Source organism: Branchiostoma lanceolatum, chromosome 6 (assembly GCF_035083965.1).
Source record: "Branchiostoma lanceolatum isolate klBraLanc5 chromosome 6, klBraLanc5.hap2, whole genome shotgun sequence".
NCBI classification, from domain to species: Eukaryota; Metazoa; Chordata; class Leptocardii; order Amphioxiformes; family Branchiostomatidae; genus Branchiostoma; species Branchiostoma lanceolatum.
Genome location: NC_089727.1, coordinates 21165875 through 21180057, shown reverse-complemented (window position 1 = coordinate 21180057; position 14183 = coordinate 21165875). Strand labels below are relative to the sequence as shown.

General features: G+C 39.1%; 1 long non-coding RNA gene across 1 annotated transcript; it reads right to left on the bottom strand.

Annotated features, from left to right (window-relative positions):
• Positions 1-7901: 7901 nt before the first annotated feature.
• On the bottom strand, positions 7902-13818 carry LOC136437013 (uncharacterized). The gene is made up of 4 exons (XR_010756139.1): positions 13671-13818; positions 10082-10159; positions 9314-9388; positions 7902-7934 (listed from the first exon to the last, which is right to left on the bottom strand). It is a non-coding gene; the product is annotated as an uncharacterized lncRNA (long non-coding RNA).
• Between the last annotated feature and the right edge of the window lie 365 nt (positions 13819-14183).

Below are 14183 nucleotides of genomic sequence, written 5' to 3'. Positions count from 1 at the left end.
CCTTTCCAAGCTTCGAAATGGTGGCAATTTAGAAACCTGAGTCACGCTGGTGTTCCTATAGACGTCAAGAAGATGGTAGGTGGTACAAATGTGGTGCTTGTGTTGAGTTTGTGTGCACACTTCGATTCACAGCCGAACCCAAACATGTCTACAGCTCCCGCATGTACGAAGTAAGGTCCGCGATACAAGAGCACCACAAAAAATATCCCGAAACCACAGTGATCGTGAAGACGTGCAACACACGGCACCATCGTCACTACAGGGAAGTCATACAGGCGTCAGACTGGCTGGCAGACCAGTTGAACCAGGAAATAAGGGGTATTCTGGGAGATTTGAACGTCGCCATCTTGGACGTGTGGGATATGCTCAGGACCTACATCCTAATGTGCATGTAGTAGACAACGAATTGAACATCCTAATGTCTTACATATGCCCGTGGATGATAACAAATATTAAAGGGTAGTATTCCAAAGCATGGCAAGACGTTGCTTCTTGCTATTGTTGCCATATGCATATCAAGGTGTACAACACTGGACATAAGTTGATTATGGAATACACAACCTCATTGTTGCAACAAAATTTACTCTGACTCTGAGTTCGAAGTGGGGCTCATGAAACACGTAGCCATGCTGTGAGCACATCATAGCCTCGTTATCGCGTGGATTAGCGGTCACGGGGTCATTTTTAAAAATGGCGATGGGATCGTGAAATATGAGTAATCGTAGGTAGTGCTGTATGCAGAAATATGGCAACGTGTCGTTTTGTGGGGGACAGCAGCACTCTTTGATCTTTTTCAACAAAAATATCTGCCTGTAGTTCTATACCGATATCATAGTAGAGTATTTTAAGAACCATTGTTTTAGATTAATTATAGAAATCCTGTCAGCGTCATCATATGAACATAACCATGTATTTTGTATCCATATCCCTGTACTTAGCCCGTGATAGGGCATGAACATACAATAAAGGATATTATTATTATAATTTCTCCCTCAAAATAATGCATTTTCTTACATAATTAGGGAGAAGAAAGAGACATCATTCTGACCCCTTGGTTAACTCGTTTTCGCATCGTGATTTTTGTTGTTTCATGGGGTAACGCCGCTTGATTATACACACGAAGTAATTACATACATTATTTAAAGATTGCAAGTGAAAACCCCATTTACAGCCTTTCAACCTAAATCCCTCTCGACATTGGCAAACATATTCCTCATTTTGCCGAACTCTGTGAACAGTTGCGTATGCCCCCTCCACCACTGAGTTGATCATGAGCCCTACCAAAACCATGATAGGCGCAGGTAAAAGAGAGAGAAAATTTGTCAAGAATTGTATTTCAATTCTCTTTTAAGATATGATCCAGAAACAAAAATCAGTTAATTCACGGTACTGGCCCAAATATGTGGAGGGTGGGCTACGATTTACATGTTCTAGGCCTTCTCTGGATATCCCATAACTATTCCTTCGTTCGTTTGTACATTCGGACCTTGTAGTGGCGCGTATACGTCACGTAAAAGTCATTTTTGTCAGTGCTAGGGAGGGTTTCCTAGGCCTTCCCCGTTAATGCTATTGAGGCCCCTCCACGAACACGAGACCCCCTTTCTTCGTCCCTTCTGAAAGACTGGAGCAGCACCAACCACGAATTCAGGTTGATCATTCAATCAAGTTGCAGCTCCCCTCCCTTCTGTTAGAATGTTTTGTTCAATAGTCAGATCTCGGCACCGTCAAGATTCGTGAAAATGCCTTAAAATTTATGCAAAATATGTTGCTAGCTTAATCTTAGCTGTAAGGGAATCTCGAGCAGTACGCACACACACACACACACACACACACACACACAAACACACACACACACACACACACACACACACACATACACACACACAATACACATAGACAAACAAACCAAAGCACAATGTATTTAAAGTACAGAATAAAGACACTCAATAAACATTAAGTTAGTCCACCTTATCTCTAAGGAGAAAGGTACTAGGTATAAAGCCCGATCGCAGATTATTATTACTTTTTTTTTACTTCGGGATGAAACAAAATTCGCAATTTCGCATTCAGTCCCGCATTTTGAAAATCTTGCCTTTTTGGTGCCAAAATGTCACTAAACCGATTACTGAACCGATTATATATGATATAAGTACAGGGAATGGAGTGCATGCTTTGACTTCGATGTCTATTTGGCGGACATGTTTGTCAGTGATCCAAAGCTAAAAGCGCTTTGAGTCTTCGATTGAGTAGTTATGATTTGAAATTAAAGAAAGAGGGTACGTATAGATGGCGATCATCTGAATCCAAGATGCAGTTCATCATTGTCAGACACATTGTTTATAAAAGTAATAAGGTGACGAAATAAGCCTGCGTCGAAAAAATACAACCTCTTGTGGCCGTTACAAGGACAACAGAGAAAAAATATGTTACATGAATTTGAGTGTTAAAATGTTAAACACTGCAAATATAGATTTTCCTCATTAGTAATGCAAATTAAGTCCCAATTAGCATTTTTTCTGTGCGCCTGATGGTTACGGGCTGGCCGCACAAACGGCCCAGTACAAAAATAAGTTATCAATTAAAGCACCAAAAAAGCCCAGAAAGCCGGCTATGAAGGGTATAAAACGACTTTGATATAAGACACTGACCTATACGAAGCAGGAAAAAGGCCCTAAGGGAGTGTGGTTTTCTGAGTTAGTTCCGAATGGAATTACACAGGGGGCAAACGGTAACTAATACAATAAGAGATAAAAGTAATAACTTAATCTTTTAGTAGCCTGAATTCAATCAAGCCTCCTGTGACCGCTCGCCGCCCTAGGCCCTGTAACCGCCTCGCAACCCAAGAGCTTGATAGCTAGGGCGGCTAACTCAAGGGAATCCTCCTTTCTAAATATGGATAATTTATGCAGCCGTCATCAGCCCACAGAGCTGCCTGCCCAGGGCAGACTCTAGTTGCTAAGGATCCATTGCTGTTGCTATCCAGTGATTGACAGCTGCAGATGTCTGATCTGCATGTGGTAGGAAGAGATTTTCACAGACCGTTTCTCTGTACTTTGGACATTTTTCGGCAGTCAAGTCTTTCCTTGTTTGATTTTCAAACTTGGTTATTGATGTGGGAAAAACTAACATTGTCTGCCTCTAAAGGAACAGATAGACCAAAGAGGTTCAAAATCCCCTTTAACCGGCTTGGATACATCTCATTGCTCACCCTCACAACATCTGGATCTCATTTCCCATCCTTTCCTCCCCGTCTGCCTGTGGTGCCAGTTGTGACAGCTTACAGACAGGATAACTAGGTGGTTTCTATGGCAATGGGAGCCTAGCTGAAATCCTGGCCTCTGATTGGTGTTACTATTTTTGATAACAGTTCTCCCAGCTTAGAGCAACCAGAGCACAAACTCCGCGGGGAGGGGAGAGAAACCCCCGGACAGCTGGAGTTTGCGTTACACAGACTAATCTTTTAGCAACCTGTTTCAAAAACCTAAAATTATGCCCTTTTCTCAATTCATAGGGAGTAGTTTTAGAAATTACAGAGGGAATCATATCTATGTATTAGGTACTTCGGTGTCAGGCCATGCACAATTTTCATATCAATGGATCAAAAGCGTCGCCTGGGGATTCGTACGGGAACTGCATTTATCTTCTATTAAAGAAACTTCGCTTTCATAGTTCCAAGAACGTAATCGATTAAGGCCGTCTTCTCGTATTTAAGATTATTATCTTGTATATAGGTCTCACTTGTCTTTGTAACGTTGACTAAAGTGAGCAAAAGCGATTTGGCAGTTGTAATATGTTTGAATAGCATGCTAATTACCGTGTAAGCGTTACATTCTGAAGACAACCCAGTCCCCGTATCGATATAAGGCCATGTTGATTTGTTTATATGGATGACATCCACGACCCCATAATTTCTCGTCCTTTCTCCCAAAAAAGATTAAGGAATAAAGGAGGACGACATCTATATGATCAAATCAACATGGTCTTATATGGAAAAAAAGAAGAAGAATGTTACATACCTTGGGTTTAGTCCAAGAAAAACTCACATTGGCAGCGTTGTCTGACCTCTAAAGTGTCCATCTACCGACTGTTATTGAATTTCTGAAGGCTTAAAGTATCTCTACTGGGTTAGAACAAATCAGTTCCAAACTGCACTTATTCTAGAGTATACTGGACACTCTAAACACGGCTAAAATCTTTCAAAAGAAAATAGCCTAAACCCTTACGTTACCTTCAAAATTGCAACATTTCCCGTGAACAACTGTACTTATAGTTAACATTGCTAGGTGACGCTTTCGATCCATGAAGATGGAGGCTATTACTACAGCAGTTGATATAAGATTTACGAACCAGGTGTGCCAGTGAGTTTTCCTTTCCTCTGTTCAGTTGTTTATACCCAACCAAACTACTCTTCCTAAGTACAGTGCTTAACACTTTTTTTTTACCATATTATATTTTTTTACCATATTATTCTGCATTTATTTTAGTAAGGACACAAGGTATTTCATCGCATATGAATACCCAGTGTAGTTGCTTAATGGCACAGCAAGCTCATTTCTGCATTTGTTGAAGTTAGTCTATTGAGATGTATACAAATCTACAAGGACATGTTTACTGTTGAATCAAGGAGGTTTTACATTAAAAAAATGAATGCAGGACAAAAAGACCTGTTGGTCATGATATCTTATTTCGTCGCCTCAATTCTTGTTTAACAAGAATTATGATCTCAAAATTTGAAAATATAGGAATCTTTTTTTTTGGGGGGGGGGCGCCTTGTTTTTTTTCGCCCCATCTCATTAATTTGGAGCCTGTGGAGGATGCCATCCATAAAATTTACTTGCTGTGGCCTTAACTGTAATACACCGAGACTCAGACAGAAACACGTATGCTGATTACTCAAACAAGAGTATCTACTCGAAGTTGTTCCTAATGCTGTCACTCACAAAAACATTTCTAGACAAATGTCATCATTTCTTTTTAGGTTTTTGTGGCATTCATCCTCTTTTGTGAAATGCGCTACCAAATAGCGACATTGCTTAAAACAGACTCACATTTATTTATTTATTCAGATTTTCCACATTTTTTGAAGTATTGACATAACAGGGGAACTATTACCTTTTCCAGATGTCAACCCAGACCGGACTGTAAGGTTTGGACCATCGCACACCGGGGCATGCCCCTACTCTTTGTCGAAAGGTGTGTTGGGTTCTTTGACGTGCTCAAGGTGTCGCTCTCCCAAAACACGGGACCTCCATATAACGTGCCTAACCCTAGATGAGCTAGGTACTCATTTACACTTGAGTGTGGAAAGTCGTGTTAAGTGCCTTTCCCAAGGACACAACGTCGGGGCGCATGTTCAGACATGTTGGGGGCTGGCCGGGTTCGAACTCGGGTCCCCTTGTTTGACAGTCGGATGTTCTATCCATTACGCCACACGACGCGACGTTCGGAAAATATAGTCTATCGCCCTTTATGAAACAGTCGGTGCTGACTGAGCAAAGTGCTTTCCTCTTTGCCGTCCGTTGAAGCAAAACAATGGCAGTTCTAGTGAACATTGCTGCACCAAACCGTTTGTACATGAGAAAAAATATAATGTTACATAATTGAGGCATCGGTGAGAATGTTGTCGGCCTCCAATCCTTTAATAACTACTGAGACAGCCTTTTTGGGGGTTATGTCTTTTTCTGTATATTTGGCAGTCATGCGCCATTTAGACGTTTATATGTCTCATGCTAATATAAGCACACATACACGCTGTTACACAGGCAAACAACTTTAAAAAACACAGATGCCATTCAATTGCAACTATTCAAGCTTTATTAGAATAAATGAAAAAAGAACAAGAATAAATGTTTAACTTCCTTAACATCGCCAGTCACAATGACAGACAGCAGATATAGCAGTGTTGGTGCCTGCTTAAGTTTAGAGACTTTATATTAACAGTGGTTCCAATTGTTTTTTCTTCTTGGCATTGGAACTTACCAGATGTAACTCAACCAGCAATTTACTGCTTCAGAGGTTTTCCTTCGCATGATCGTTACTATAACCACATTGTCACAACTTAGTGCGTTGCTAGTTAAAACCTATAGATGATTGTATCATAATGAACTCATTTGATCAGTTAGCATAGATTCTATATCTCAAATTCTTTACGCATTACAAGTTCTTCAACATAATCATCATCCATTCATCTTGGAAAAATATGATCTTATAAATCTGCTGACATCATTGATGTACAGATGAAAGTTTTACCAGCAGCAGAAGAAAAAAAAACAATGCGGTGTTTTTTTTATGTTACCTGTATTAAAACATAGTTCATCAAGTATTATATACAGGTCTTAACTCTAAGGTAAGAACCAGATAATATGCTCTACCTTAGGTCTTTAGATGGTACAAAGTTTGTACTACAAACTTTACATTCTTTACTTTTGTGTTGTTAGGCTTTCAATCGTACAGACCGAGATTTAACTCTCACTTAACGTTACCTATGGATAATATATACTTGCTGAAACATGGTCAAATTGCCACAAAAAAGCATCTATGCTTTGATACAGATTTTACACATGTTTTAAGACAGCTGTGGTGGAGTAACAACTTGTCTTTAAGATACACGATGATTCTGTTTCAAAGACATGAGGTTCTTGTTTGTAGATTATACAAAGCGAAAAAAACTATAACATATTAGCACATCGTCAACTCCTATGGCAGACTTGTTGTAAACATTAAAGGAAACAATATGTCATCAGAAGGACATTGTGTGCCATTAGCTAAATAAATGATACTAAACAGCAAATATTCTATTTGCACATCTTCAAGTCCTATGGCAAACTTGTTGTAATCATTAAGGGAAACAATCTGCCATTAAAAGGGCCATTTTGTGCCTTTATCTGAATACGTGGTGATAAAAAGCTGTATCAAACTATATCAAAGGTAATTGAAGTAAAGTGTTAAATGTGAGGAACTATAATTTGCAAATGCCTCAAATTGCAAACAACACAGCGATTGAGCATCAGCGACAGGCAATCGAGCAGATATAAGGTGGCTGATAGATAGAAACAGTGAGTTGAATCATTTTTGGACTTTTCAGTTTAATTGCATCTTTATGATTAAGATAAAACTCTATATCTGCATCAACAGCCCCGACCCGCTAAAAGACATGCCGGTGCTTCGCCTAATTGTCGACAAATGAGACTTTACAGACCGCTGTCTTCCCTTATTAACGAACCCGCATTAGTCATCGTCACAGCACTTCCATTTTCTGCCCGTCCAGCAGCATGCTCCGTCCCCGCACTTGTCAATTTCCACGGCTCCTTTCCCTTCGGGGCAGGAGCCATCGCAGAACGGAGCTGTACCGTACCAGTGGCAGTTTACTGGCAAATCTGGAAAAGCATAGAAAATGCACTTCATTCTGTTGGATTGTATAAACAAACGATGCAACTTGTTTACATTTATAAAGCCCATCATTAGTGACGGACATGTGAATACGACGGAATGTGTGTTATACCAATGTGGACCTCAATTGCCCAATTTATGAAGAAACTAATATTTTCCTTACGGTAAATGCTAGGGATGTCATAGTGAAAGTGTATCTTATGGAAAGGTGAATACAACTGAATTCGCGCTATGATAATGAGGATCAATTTGCATAATTTAAGCAGGAACTTCATATTTATATTACGGTAAAGCAGTAGAGAACTCTTGCTTAACGCTATGCTGCCCTTGTGGCTGAATGAGTAAGTGAGTGAATGAGTGAGTGAGTGAGTGAGTGAGTGAGTGAGTGAGTGAACGAGTGAATGTAGGTAGCTTTAGGAAATATGAATATAAGGGAATGCGTGTTATAAAATTGAGCACCTCATTTACGTATTTTATGTCTAAAACATATATATTTCCCTTACCGTACAACCTCTCACGATCCTTTTGCTCCTCCTTGTCACCAACTATATGTAACAGACATGTGATTAGTCTAATATCTAAATTAAGGTTCATAGAAAAGTAAAGTGTTTATCGCAAGTTTGCCACTTCTCAGCTGTTTACTAGTCTTTACTATTATACTAGCTTTCAGCATGCACACATTGCATTAAACGTATGCTATTTTGAAACTCTTCCCTCGATACAAGGTAAAAGTCAGATTTGTGGGAGATGCGTGTGACAATAACAACAACAGTCAGCAGAAGCAGAATAGGTTTTACGTAAGGGGCACACTTTCAAAAATAGACAAAAATAAGTGTTAATTGTTTTACCAATTGAGGACAGATATTTTATTTTATTCGTATATGTTTATAGAGTATTAGGCAGGAAGCGATTGCTTATATGAAGCCTTCTACTCAACACATACAACAAAGAGACATAATGACATGCATAAATACAAAATGGATCAAAGAAAATTAACAATAGACAGTTCAAATTGGTATCAATCACTAAGTGAATCTGCCTGTACAATGGATGTAAGTATGAACTATGTCGAGTATATTACAGTTTTGTAAGTATGAGAGTGATGTGGAACCGCGTAACAGAATAGAACATAGTGAGCTGTCGTTAAGTTGTTGAAGGTCGGTTATGTTGGAAAGAGATGATAACATGGTACTTCTTTGAGTGGTATAAAGTTTACAGTGTAGGAGATAATGTTCAGTTGTTTCACTATAATGGCCACATTTATACAATCTATACAATGGTGTAGAAAAAGGTGGTGGTTTAACTGACTGAAATTTAAACGAAGCCTTGTAAGATGAACTGCATAATGTCTTTGGCCATGAGAGAAGTGTGGATGTTTAATCGGTCTGTTGAAATGTGAGTCCAGTTCCTTTTTATAAACGTTGATCGTGCTTGGACATTAGAGGGCAGTTCATTCCACAAGTGAATAGTTGATGGCAAGAAAGATTTTTTAATACTTGTCAGTTTTACAAACAATGGAAGTGAAATTCTGGTTGGCACGGAGATTGTATGGGACAATGTCACAAACACGTGGTGGGATAAGGTCTTGTAAGTACTGTGGTACGAAACCATTCAACATTTTCCAAAATTGGATCAGCTTATGTTTTTGTCTTCTGATAGCCAGATATGTCTATCATCCTTCAGTTAAGTAGTTAGAATAAATAACACTCGCATCGATAAGAATACGTATCATTTGCTATATAGTTTCCAAATATGTCGGTCTGTTAAGATTTCGTATGCAGCGGACGTTAATTTGATACAACCTTAACAATGTCCAAGAATCCAGTGTTCGTTGCATGAACTTAATTTCTGATAATAAGCAGTGATCCGTGCAAGACGATGCCGAAAACCATAGACTTTTTTTGTTATCGGAATTATTGGTTACCTTCCTGTAAAATCTGGAGAATACTCTTCTCGAGGTTGTCGACCACTTCCGCCTGCTTTTGGTCACTGTCGACAGCTGAAACAGGATAACGACAATAAGTTAAATGTATTGAAAACCTTCACGAGTTCTTGAGCTCAGTTTGCTGCTATGAAGTGATGATAAATGGAATGTGTGGATAATAGAGTTAAAATAGAATTATAGAGTAATCTTTAAGAAATGATATCAATATTAAAACCTTTCTTCAACGTTGAAAAACTTTGAAAACATAATTCGTGATCATTTCGTTATTCTATAAAAATTGATGGGTAATGAAAAATTATTAATGTTCGTCTTGTACTGCATTTATTGCCTTGCAACCTGATCAGCAAGGGAACATACGAGCGTATAATGACAAAAAAGCCTGAGTAATAAATGTTTCAAAGTTCCTTTATCTAGAATCTAGAATGTTTCAAAAATTAAATTAATAGCTATTACAATAATCGTTTGCCAGATTGTTCAGACAATGTCAAGACAGGATTGTATGAAAACGGGAGCTGATGATGTTTTGTTGGAGTGTCGGGGCAGAAACCCACGTGGTGAAAAGTTTAACACGTAGGCCTTTTTTCCTGTTGAGGCCGAGATTGTACATTCTCACATATATTATTATGTACCCTTGACGTATACGTTACATTTTTTATTGTACAACAAAAATATTTGATTGAACTTAACACAAGTCATGTACGTGTAGTTTTGACAGAGATTAGATGATTTGAAATGTTTGAAGCTTACCTGAACTAGAAGAAAAAAGGAGTGCCACACATCCAAGCACGATGACACCAACAACCTTCATGTTTGATTCCTTTTATCCTGGACAAAAAAAGAAACAAAGTTATCTCCTCCGGACTACCTCTACAATAGGAAAGTGACGACATTGACAGTAACGGCACTGAAAACGAACGCAATGAACAATAGGACGTGGAGATGATTAGAATTTGACTAAATAAGAAGATCATCACTGGGAAGGAGGTATGAAGACGCCTTCAAAGCTGCTTGAGAGGAAATGCTGGTCAACGACAGAACTGTTTCACTCAGATTGGACTGACCACAGGTCTCGGTTTTTTTCAAACAAAGGTCCCTAGCAGAATTTCTAACTGCAACTGTTTTGAAAATACAAACATTGCGCCAGAAGATTTACGTCAAACACACACGCACACACACACACACACACACACAAAGACACACACACCAGCCTGAACGTCTAAACGTTAGACATTTTATTCGTCCAGGATCTGAAATGAAACGAGAACTGGGTGAAAATTATCCAACTCACTCTTGTATCATTCACTACAGGCCATATCCAAACAGTAAAAGCGTGCCTTGTAAAAAACACGTGTTCTCAGCACGGTAGGCAAAGGTCAAAATTGAAGCCAGACTAGTGAAACCGCCTGTATTCGTAGCCCCTACGTGTATGCCAATTGTAGAGCTTAGATTGAACAATAACTAACGTAGGCAAGTCGTTCAACTTGTTATTTCCCCAAATAGAGGAGGGGCAGTGACGAAGGTCATGTTTTGGGCTTGTCGCAAGTTCGGAAATCAACACTACTTGCAAATGCCAGAATATCGGTACGTTGTAGTTGTCCTTCTAATTTCTAAAATTCTTATAGAACTGTATTACCCCCAAGGCATACTATTATGGAAAGGTAATTTTTCTACCTAATTCTTGAGAGTGATTTTATCTGAACATGCTCCCATGGACCTCTCTCAGAACATCAAGTTTTCATGTCATGGAACAAAACATTATCCGGCCGCAATAGCCGTTGAGGTCCCCGACTCAGGTTAATCTTAGATATCACGGATTGTTTAACACAATCTGACTTGAAACTTAAATGAAATAGAATAATGTCCGAATTTTATTTTAAACTTTAAAGTAATTTAACTCAGAACAGGGGGAGCGGGAGGCAAAATTTGCATTCATACCTGTAAGGCAGTGTGGTGTTTACATCGGATAGATAACAATTATTCAAGAGCAGCCAACCGATCAAGGTGCAGCCCTCCTCCCTCCAGAATTTCTGTCTTGGCCGGTAAAACGAAAACTGCGTTTAAGAATTTCGCCGTATACATAAAAAACAAACACAGGCAGACACACACACACACACACACACACACGCACGCACACACACACAGAAGCTGTTATAAACTATTGACTATTTTAGTTAACTGGAGTGGATGTGCTGAACATAGTTGTAATTATGAATGCTTGGGGAAGGGAAGCTATAATTATACATGTATCTAATGGGCAGATTTTATCTAGTTCAACCTACCAATCGAAGTGGAGCTCCGGTCCCTTTGTAAGATTTTTTTTAATGATGGTTGGCGTAATTTTTCTCAGTAATTTATTATGAAATTTTTGCCGGGACCACCATATAAGGATCAGTTGCTGTCCAAGGGCCACGAAGGTTGGTGCATACAGATAGTTACCAAATGTTTGTCACACACGCACAGACATACATACACACACACACACACACACACACACACACACACACACACACACACGCACACACAAAACATAGGGAAGGATTTCCACACTAAGATCAGAATAGGGAGTTTACAAAACAAGATAATCTAAAGCATGGGTAGATTATCAAACCTTTGAATATTTAAAAACCCCTCGCCCCTAATCAGTTGGGGAAAAAGCGGGTTTCAAATTGGAAATGTGTCGCCAACCAACCCTGGCGTTTTGAGACCGCAGGCTTGTTAAAACCAACCTTACAGAAAGCCACTATCAAACCATGCTGATTTTTTGCTCGTAGGGGGTCTGAAATAAAATTAAGAAAGGCATGAAAAATACTACACAACTCACACTTGATGCAGTGACCACAGCGATATCAAAACTGTAGAAGCTTGTCTTGTTCAGACGTCTCTTCTGAGTGAGGTTTTTACAGGTAGATCAAAACTTTCCCCGACTAGACAGAGCGTCTCCCAACTTCTGACGACAATGACAGAGTCCCTTTGCAACAATGGCTCGTATTAGTAAGCCGTCAAACCAGTTAGTTCAAGAGGAGAGGAGGGGCGGTGTCATAGTTCATGTTTTGTGTTTGCCTCAATTACTACCCTATAACTTGGTGACAGCCCCTTTTCTGACAGCCCAATGCTCTAACCAGTACGCCACACGACACCACAAAAAAAGTTAAGTATCCATGTTAAAGGAACTACTAACTACGATTTCAGCATAATAGTTCAACGGAACCCGATAACAATATCAGTATGGCCACGACATGGCATATGAACCGTGATAAAATTTATCTGCCTTTGACCTATTCTATACAGATGTTTGATAAGATGATCGGTGCCAATTGTACATGGCTGAATACGCGCAAACACAATGCCCTGTAACACACACCTTTGCACAGTACATTCCTTAAAAAAGGGTGAGGAGCTACACCTTTCTCAGTTCATTACCCAAACGCAAGATAAAAGCTACATTCATAACATTTCTTACTATGTGATGAAAGTTTAGTCACCGCTGACAAAATTTTCCATTACTCTTTAAAGCAATGTCAGAAGATATTTTAAACTCTTAACTGATTTAGTTAATAGGAGTGGAAGGGATGAACATAGTGGTAATTATAGATGCTTGACTGAAGGGAAGTTATTATATCTAATAATCAGATTTTACACAGTTTAACCTACAGATCAAGCTGAAGCTATCGTCCCTTTTTAAGATTCTTTCTATAATGGTTGGGTTCTCCGAACTCGAGGCATGATTTTATTCTCAGTAATTTTTATAATTGTTTCTACGATTACCTTATAAAGATCAGATGCTGCCAAAGGGCCACGAAAATTGGTGCATACAGATAGTCACGGAATGTTCATCACACACACACACACACAAACACACACACACACAAACACACATACACACACAGACACAAACACAAACAAACACACACACACACACACACACACACATACACACACATACACACACACAGACACAAACACACACACACAAATACACAAACACACACACACAAATACACAATAATCACATTCACACATGTACGCATACACACATACACACACACAAATATAGGGAAGGATTTCCACACTAAGTTTAGAATAGGGAATTTACAAAACAAGATGAAAGCATTGTGTGATTATTAACCCTTTGAATATTTATGACCCCCTCGCGCGTAATCAGTTGGGAAATAAGCGGGTTTCAGATTGGAAATGTGTTGCTAATCAACATTGGCGAACTGAGACCGCAGGCTTGTTAAAACCAAACTTACAGAAAGCCACTATCAAACCCTTCTGATTTTTACTCGTTCGGGTCTGAAATAAACTAGAAAGGCATGTAAAATACTACACAACTTACGCTTGATGCAGTGACTACAGCGATATAGAAACTGTAGAAGCTTGTCTTGTTTAGACGTCTCTTCTGAGTGACTTTTTTTACAGGTAGCTCAAAACTTTCCCCGACTAGACAGAGCGTCTCCCAGTTTGGTATCTGATAATGACAAAGTCCCTTTACAACAATGGTTCGTATTAGTAAGCCGTCAAACCAGTTGGTTCAAGAGAAGAGGGGGGGGAGGTCTTCTTCTTATGGTAAAATTATCATACAACTGTATAACCCAAAGGCCAACCTTCATGGAAAAGTAATTTTTCTTACTAATTCTTGAGAGTGATTATATCTGAAAATACGTCCATAGACCTTTCTAAGAACATCAAGTTTTCATGTCATGTAACAAACCATAATCCGGTCGTAATAGCCTTTGAGGTCCCTGACTCAGGGTAATTTTAGATATCACGGATTGTTAAAAACAATCTGATACTTTAAAATAGAACGAAATAGAATAATGTCCAAAATTAGATGGTGTTAACATCAGAT